Source organism: Neophocaena asiaeorientalis, unplaced genomic scaffold, assembly GCF_003031525.2.
Source record: "Neophocaena asiaeorientalis asiaeorientalis breed wild unplaced genomic scaffold, Neophocaena_asiaeorientalis_V1.1 scaffold79, whole genome shotgun sequence".
NCBI classification, from domain to species: domain Eukaryota; kingdom Metazoa; phylum Chordata; class Mammalia; order Artiodactyla; family Phocoenidae; genus Neophocaena; species Neophocaena asiaeorientalis.
The window spans coordinates 5,345,686-5,354,707 of NW_020175402.1; the positions used below are offsets into that span (position 1 = coordinate 5,345,686).

Here is a 9,022-nt window from a genome sequence, read left to right on the forward strand (position 1 = left end):
CCCCCAGCCACACAGAGCTCCTTTGTGCAGCCCTTGTCCACCCCCTTCCTGCCCGGAGCGGGGCACCTGGCAAGCAGGTCTGCCCCAGGCCCGCCCCCTGCCAGCCCCCAGCCCTGGGTGCCAGGTGTGTGGGCACCAGCGCCAGCTCTGGCTGAACCTGAGGGTCACCCTGCCGGGCAGCCCTCCCTTCCTCTCTCCGAGGTCACCCAGGGACTGTGCTTCCCGCCCTGCTCCGCCCCCATCCCCTCCTGCCCTTGGCCCTTCCAGACTCCTGTCCTTGTCTTTCCTTCTGTCTACTGGAGGACTTCCCTCCTCCAGCCCCACCAGGCCCTCCCCACAGCCTCTCACCACCGCCCACCTCCTTCCCCTGAGAGCTCCTTGTTCTGCCCCCCCCCTCCCCGCCCAGGTCTGAAGAACTCCTCCTCCTGGAAAGTTGCTGCTGGAAAGGAAGTGACTTCAGCAATTTGGCCACAAGGCTGGGCACTGCTGAGCCCAGCTCAGCTGAAGGCTTGCCCAGCCCACCTCCAAAGCACCAACGGAGCCACGTGCGCACACCACCCCCAGTGTGCAGCCAGAACCCTGAACACACGCTTCCCCGGTGATACGCGGAAGGATCTTCGTGTACACACCCCACCCCACTGTACTCACATATCACCCCAGTGTGTTCAGATTTTTGTCTACACACCTCTCCAGTGTACACTAGCGCCCTGCACACAGACACCGTCCAGCGTGGCACACACAACACTCCAGTCTCCCCACACCTGCCAAGGACACGCTCTGAATCCTGCACACTCACTCCGATGTACCACATACACAGCCTCTGAATGTCCCCCAGCCCAGTCCACTTTCTCTTGTGTGCAGATCCCTGCACACCTATGGACAGAGTCCTGCATGTGCCTGCTTGCACACAAGCCAGAGGACTTTGCACACGAGATGCTCTATGCATATACAGTCAGGTACATCCAGCTCTGCATCCTCCCACAGCTGAAACTCCCCACCCTTACAATCCCAGGAGGCCCCGCCCCCAGACCTCAGGCCCCAGGAATGCTCTTTTGGAAGTTGGGTGGGGTCCCCAGGCAGGCTGGGCTCTAGGGAGCTTCCTGGAGCCCGAGGCTTGAGGCTTCATGTGTCAGTTCAGGGAGTTGCCTCTGCAGGGCAGGGCAGCCCCACCTGGCCTCTGTGGCTCTTGAGCCTGGGTGGGCTAATTCGGGCCCAGAGTCAGGAGGTGGGTCCTGCCCCCACCCCTGCCCCATCTCATCTCAGGAGGGCAGCCTAGCATACCCGAATTACCCAGGTCCTCTCAGCTTCCACAGACTCTAGAAGGGAGAGGTCCTGTGGGGTCAGCTTCACACATCAGGCATCCTGGTCTCTACCTCTGTCCTGGGTTCTGGTCACTGTCACAACCCCTTTCCCTTCCCAGTTCTCTCAGGTCATCCAGGTGCAGGGAAGAGTCCCCAGACTAGGAGGCAGGACTCCAGGGAACTGCCTGTATATCCATGGACCTCACCTTTCTGGATAATGGGGAGTCTGAGTAAGTTGGGTTAAAATATTTTGATTCTAAAGGGATTCTTTTTGGCCTAAGCTGGGAGGGGGGAAATCCCTGTTAGGACTGGGAAGGAAGAACCCCTGATCCCCACTTCCTGGGGTGGCCAGTCACAGACCCGGCTTCCCTATACACTGTTACCTGAGCAGGCTGTGCAGACAGGCCCAGCTCAGCAAGAAAGGCCTGTCTTCGCCAGTGGTTCCAGAGTGGTCTCTTCGGCGGCCTGAGAGTCGCCCCAAAGCCGGGGCCCTCTGCACGCACTCAGCTGGGCAGGCTCTGGGGTCCAGGCCAATGGGCAGACAGGCAGGCAAGCTCCCATCTGTGGAAACAAAAACAGCACCGCAGACGTAAGCATGGATACAGGATGAGCCAGAGAGAGGGACCAGGAGGCCATCCTAGATGCGGTCCACTCTTGCACAGGATGAAATTGGCTCCAACTTCATTTCACTGGGGAGTGTGAGCCTATCTCCTGAAACCCCAGGTAGTATCGTCGTGCGGGTAGGTACATGTACGCGTGAACATGAACACACATGCTATGGTGAAAAGAACCTGGCCTTGGGAGTCAGAATGGTCCTTGGCTCAACTCTCACCAACTATGTGATCTTGGGCAAGTCAGTTAACCTCTCTGTCTCTCAGTTTTCTCATCTATAAAAAGGGGAGAGCTTATGAATGGGGAGAAGCAGTCTGGGGAAACTATAAATGCTAAGAGCTCACTTACAACGTAGGTGTGAGAGTTGCTGTTCAAAGTGATGGTGAATGCAGATTTTCATGAGAGGTGTATATGCAGCTAGCATTTACCCTTCTCCATCAGCGACTGGTTATATGTCTCTTGTTTTCTTTAATAACCGTGGCCGTCCTTACCCCCCCACCCACCCACCGGCTTCCTGCCCATTTGTCTGCCTCCCTGAGGTCTGTACTGAAGCCGAGAGTGGGTCTGGGAACCAGGCCTCATGGACTGCTTATAGGTTTTGGTTGCCTGGGAATGTGTATATGTGTGTGTGTGTGTGTGTGTGTGTGTGTGTGTGTGTGAGAGAGAGAGAGATATCCTGTCTGTACAGATACACGTCTGTGAGCGTCAGCTGTCTGGGCAAATACACCTGTGTGTGGCTTCCTGGGTCTACTTAGCCTTCTGTATGCTTCTCTGGGTGTATTTGTATGTCTATACGAGTATATGTGTAAGAGTGTTACACGCATGGGACTCTGTGTGTGTGTGTGTAAGCTGATACTTGTGTTCAGTGTCTTCAATTATATGTGTGGGTGTGTGCACCTGGGTCTGTTCAGTTCTTTGTGTGTGTCCAGCTGAGCCTATGTTTGCACGCCTGTGGGGACACAGAGGTGTGAGTGTGTACCTAATGTGTGACAAGGTGTGCCCAGCTGTGGTCAGAGGGTGAGTGCCCATGTGTGCACACAGCTCTCTGCATCTCACTGCTGTCAGGAGCTGAACCGGCTTCTGCCCATCTCTGACTCTGGGCGTGTGTACTGGGGCGGGGCGTGTGGTGGATCCTCTGCCGTCCCTGCAGGTTTCCAATCTCGAGGCCTGTGACTGTGGGCACTGGTGTCACTGTGGATCAGTGTTGCCTCCCTCCTACCTCTGCCTTTCTCTGGGTTTTCAGGGTCATGGTGTGATGGCATGACTGGTCACAGTGTCCCTGTGGGTCTGTTTCACTGTGGGTCAGTATGTGCTCACGTGTGTAACTCTGCGTGTGTGTGCTGTATGACTTTATCGTTGTGCATCTGTGTATGTCAGTGGGTCCTTGTGCCATGTCATTGTATGTCTGTGTCAATGTCAACATGGGTGAGTCTGTGTGCCATGGTATGCCTGTCAGTAAAACGGTGCCTCAGTGTTTGTGTGGTGCCTTTATGTAACTTGTCAGTGCGTGTGCACACGCGTGTGTGTGTGCATGGGCGACCCTTTGTGAGACAGTGTGTGTCTGTGTCACTGTGTTTGTATGCCTGCTTCCCTCCTCCCTCCCTATCTCCTGCGTTCTCTCTCTCTCTCTCTCTCTCTCTCTCTTTCTGTAGGAGCCAGACAACTCCCCAAGCCTGGATTAGGGACAATTTATCCACAGGCAGAGACAGAGAATTCCAACCTGCCAGAGCCTCCCTCCTCTGATCCGTCCCCCCTTCCCCCCTGGTTGGGTGGGCAGAGAAATGCAGCCGGGCAGCTCCCAAGCCCTTGGGGAGCCCCCACCTCTGCAGCTCCCCAGAGGCCCAGGAGGGCGGAAAAGATGGAAATCTGGGTGGCCCCAGAGCCCTCCAGTGGGGGTGGATTGGCCGCCCCCCACCCAGGCCGCCACAGCTCAGCTCATCTTGGCCCTGTTCTCCTACATATGGTGGTGGTGGGTGGGGGGAGTCTGCATGAGGTCTGCCTGGCCCTGGGGGCTGGGGCGACCTAAGGAGTAAAGCTGCTCCCAACCCCTCCACAGCCTGATACTCCCCAACTGATAAACGCCAGCTCTGACACCCCCGGAAATGTAAATGGCTGGGGAACTTGCGCCTGTGCCCGCACAGGCTGGGGGGATGCTGGGAGGCAGGGGACAGCGTGGTGGGGGGAACGCAGCAAGGGGGGAGCAGGGGCTGAGCTGGGACTAAGGCTCCCTTCACGGTGCTCCAAGCGCAAGGCAGAATCACATGTTTCCCATTAGCTGCTCTGGCCTCCTTGTTCAGGGGGTGTTGGCTGGGGGAGATTTGTTCTGGTTGCAGACACCAGCCGAGACCACACAAGAGAGAGAGTAAAAGACAGAGAGAGAGAGAGAGAGAGAGAGAGAGAGGAGAGATTGAACGCCAGAGGGAGAGGAAAAGACAGAGAGCAAGCGAGAAAGATACACAGACACACACAGGGAGAGAGACAGAGACAGAGAGACATGAGAGCAGAGACAGGCACACACAAACACAAAAGCAGAGGGACAGAGACGGGTGATGGGAGAGGCTAACAGAGTGGGGGACAGGGAGAGTGACAGGGAAGGCGACTGAAGTGGAGAGAGACGAGTCAGAGGCCGAGGAGCGAGTCAGTGAGGCACAGAGTGCGAGTCAGGCCAGGAGGGACTGAGGGGGCGGAGGGCGGCACTGGAGCCGCAAGCCTGATGGAGGGGACCCGAGGGTGACAGAGCGGGAACCTGCCGTAGGGCCAGGGAGGGCAGGGGCGGAGGGTGGGGATGCGGGTGGGCAGGGGGAGTGGCTGCCCCAGAGCCACCGGGTGGGGCGGCCAGGAGCCTGGAGCCTCCCGCCTCCTGACCCTCGAGCCTGGGAGAGATAACAGGCCGGAATAGTGCTGACTTGCGGTTCAGAAATCCAATATCCTCCGCGGCGCACTAATCGACTACCTGAGCCCCGGTCCGCGCCGCCGCGCGGCCCCGATTAATCCTGCGGCTCCATAGCCTTCATTAGTTTAACAGTTTCAGGGGCAGGAGAGGCAGGCAATAGGGGCTCCCAGACCTGCGGGGACACTGCCTGGTGCCCCACTTCCCCGGTCACACCTGCCCCAGCCCCAGCCCCAGAGGCCCCTTTCCACACCATCTGCAAAACACTGGGTCTTTCCTCCTGGGGGACAGTCCCAAGGGCTGGCACCTGGGTCAGAAGGTAGGTCTTGTGGAACAGAGACTCCCCCATCCCAGCTTGTCCCTGTGCCCGTGGGCCTGGGTGCTTGCTCTGGCCTGCCCTTTGGGGCCCTGCCAACCGTCAGCCCCATACCACTGAGCAACATGTCGTCTCTTTAGGGTGACAGACAAGCTCCCAAGTTACTGACAACCCCCCCAACAGCATGAGATAATCACACATGTCACTCCCCACACCGGCATGAGATAGGCACATGGTGACATCTCACACATACCCAACAGTCAGAGACACAGGAGTACGAGTGAGTGACTACCCTCCTAACAGGATGAGCTAAGCACAGAACCTGTCACTTCCTCCAAAGCCTGAGATGGGCACAGCTGATACCCCCAGACAGTATGAGACAAGAACACAGGTTGTCACCCTCACAATGGTGTAACTGACATACAACCAGGTGCCCCCTCAACCCACTGATAGGATGCGAAATGCACAGAGAGCCTGTCTCTCACTCACTGTCTCTCTCTCACACACACACACACACACACACACACACACACACACACACACCCCTCCCTCACCTTCCAGGTGTGACAGAGGTTCGGACCCCTCCCCCGAACACACAGAGTATAAGCCAGGGACACTACCTCACCCCTTCCCCATCAGTCCTCTCTCCAGACTGCAGGATGGGTAAACGACATGTCACCCTGGCTGCTTTGGACGGGTGACAGCCCACCCCACCCCTCCCCCGTCACTGCCAGCCTGGTGGTGCCGTCCTCTGCCTGCAGAGGCGTCACAGCTCACAGGGCATGAATGTCACCCCAGCACTGCCAGAGCCGGGCCCAGCCACATGTTGCCCCAGTGACAAACACCACTGGCCCCAGGAGGTGGAGGTGCACAGGGCTCTGGGCGTGACCTTGGTCCCTGAACACCAGGAGGGGAGGTGCCGTGGCCTCCCTCCTGGGTAACCCACTGGCCCCGGAGCTGGGGAAGATGAGTGCTGGGAAGAAAGCCACCTGGGCACACAGACAACCTGAAAATGCCACCTCCCCAGGCAGCCACCCCCAGCCCACTTCTAACTGAATGTAGCTGTTATCGAGGGAGGGGGCAGACTGTGTAGTGGAGGGAGGCTGTCAACGAGGCCTGAGGAGCAGTTCCTACAAGACTTCTTAGAGGTGGGGGAGGGTAGGCAGGGTAGGGGTTGCTGTCACCATGCCCTCGGGGCCCAGGACTGAGGGAGTGGGACGATAGCTTCAGACTCCCACTGTGGCCAGGGGAGCCCCTCTTTCTTACAAGGGCCCCCTCTCCAAATTCAGGCCACAGAGCCTGACAAGGAGGCCAAAGTCCAGGGGCATGACTCACCCAGGGAACAGGCCCAGCCTGCTGGCCAGAAAGTGAGGGAGGACAGGAGCCAAGGGGCCTGGGTTCAAGTCTGAACTCCTCCCAGGCCAAGTGCAGTGACCTTGGAGCAGAGGCTCAGTCTCTTTGGCTTTGGGGAGGTGGGGAAGAGGCAGCAGCCAGGGAAGCGCTGAGGCTGCAGACCAGCAAGCAGAGAACTGGGGGCCACGGGAAGGAGGACACAGCGGGTCCAGCCCCTGGCTCCACCGCTTCCTCACCAGGAACCTCAGCTTTCTGTACCTCAGTTTCCTCAGCTGTAAAGCAGGAACGATAACGTCAGCCTCACGAGATAACGCAGCATGATGGGGACAAGTGCTCAGGAAACGGGAGCTTCTTATTGAAGAGGGGAAAAGAGACTAAGAGAGGGCAGGAGACTTGCCCAAGCCACGGATCAAGCCAGTATCGGCTGAACTCAGCCTCCACCTCCAGGCTTCCTACCTGAAGCTGTTTCTTAAGACTGCTTGGAGACTGACTGTGTGTGCACGTGTGTGTCAGGGTGTTGTTGCTTATAGAGCGGGCCTACTGTCCAGTGAGGATCCAGGAAATGGATACGATATAGCCTGACCTTTACCCTAAACCCCACTTGGCCCACCTTCAAACTTTGGACCAGAGGGCCAGCTCTATGGGAGGGAGGCAGCCCACACTCCAGCCCCCATAAGCAGCACCAGCACCTGGTGCTCGGAAGGACTGGGGGACTGGGGGGTCAGTGTCTGGGGCCCTCTCATTGTACAGGAGCTCAGAGAGGGACAGGCCTAGCCTGAGGTCACACAGCATGACAGCAGCAGAGTCCAGAGCCCTGGCCGGGACAGCCTCAGAGCAGAGTTGTCTAGCCCCTAGGGTGGCTGGAGCTGGGGGGCCCTGGGGGACTGAGCAAAACGTGGCGACAGATGGCCTGCCGAGGCAGCGGCGATCTGGGCGGCTGGCAGGCATGCTCGCTCCCGCGCAGGGAAGCGGCTAATTTTAGCTGAGGCCTCGATGCCAGCTTTGTTCCCCCCACCCACCCGCCGAGGGGGCCCAGCATGCCTTGCGTGCAACCCGCCTCCCCCAGGCACCCCTACTCCCCCGCCTGGCCACTTGGTGAGTAGTGCCCAGACCCCAGGGTCCTAGAACTGTCTGTCTGGCCAGGTCTCATCACACCCGGAGGCAAGGGCTGGGCCCTGGAGGCCTGGCATCCCCGCCCCAGGGCCTGCTTCCCATGACGGGAAGCTCATTCTGAAGAGGGGCTGTGGGGAGAAGGGCTAGAGGCCACTGCCCAGACTGGGAGGGAGGGCCTGACAGCAGGGGCTGCCAGTCTTTGCGGGGGTGGGGTGGGGTGGGGGTGGGCATTGTCCTCCACCAGATACTTAAGGAGACAGGACCCTTATTCTACCCCTGCCCTGAGTCCCCCTCCAGCACAGAGTCGTGTCGAGCAAGGGGGTGGGAGTCACTTTACCCTTTCCCTGTTCTTTATAAGCCCGATTTTGCGCCAGGAACTCGAAGTACTTTAAAAAAAAGTCAGAGATAGAGCACGGGTAGTACCCCACCCGCACCCCGTGCCACTGGGGGAAACTGAGGCACAGTCTGAAACAGCTTTCATTGTAGCAGGGGAGGAACAAATCCCAGGAATCAGTGAGGGAAGCCTAAACATGCTCTACTTTGAGTTCTTAGAGCTGGGGGCTTCTTGGGCCAGCTCAGCCCCTAGGACTACCCTCTGCCTCCACCTGGGCTGGTAGAAGGTAAGCTAGATGGATGGAGCCCGTCCTCTGAAACCCTGGGAAGGGAGGCCTGGCATTCTTGGTTCCTGGTACCCCACCCCCTGTTGGCTCTTTGACCTTAGAACCTCCCCTCCTCATCTCAGGTTCAACTACATGTGCCCAATGGGGTGCCAGGACATCTGGCCCCCGCCTGAAAGGGGGACTCCTTCGGGGTGATTCTGGAGGGGCCCCCTCTCCCAGTTCCAACCCAGGGGCCGTGAGGGTAATGGCCAAGTGGGAAATAGATAAAGAAGGCTAGAAAGAAATCTATGTACTAGAAGGAGAGAGTCGGAAGAAGAGAGAGAGAATGAGAAACCAAGGCAAAGAATCAGATTCAGGAAGAGAGAGACAGAAAGAGGGGGAACGTGGGGGCAAGAGAAACGGGGCAGAATGAGGGTGAAGAGGCAGGAAGAGCTGAGAAGGGAAGGGCTGCGGGAGAGACAGAGAAGCAGCCAGAGAAAGGAGAAGAGTGAAAAAGAGACTCAGGAAGAGAGGGACAGAGGAGGAGGAACAAGACAAAGAGACAGAGAGACAGGCAGGATGAGGCAGAGACAAAGACAGAGAGAGAGAGCAAGACACACGCAGAGGGGAAGGAGATGGAGAAGGAGTTGCCGCGGACGGGGCAAGGCTCAGGGAACTGAAGACACCACAGGGAGCTGGAGACACACAGAGGGACTGACACACCCAAAGACCAACAGACACAGAGTGAAAGGGCCAGACGCACTCAAGAGACTGGGGAGGGAGGAAGGGGGAGACACTAAGTGATAAAGTGTGTGTGTGTAGGGGGGCTGCAGGAGTA

At 58.1% G+C, this 9,022-nt stretch overlaps 1 protein-coding gene across 1 annotated transcript in view; it reads right to left on the minus strand.

Annotated features, from left to right (window-relative positions):
- Nucleotides 1-9,022, minus strand: part of AHDC1 (AT-hook DNA binding motif containing 1) — a 59,396-nt gene that overhangs the window by 19,769 nt on the left and 30,605 nt on the right. Inside the window, exon 2 of the mRNA XM_024766883.1 lies at nt 1,685-1,862. The gene's annotated coding sequence lies outside the window, so the exon portion shown is untranslated. The remainder of the gene's footprint in view (nt 1-1,684; nt 1,863-9,022) is intronic.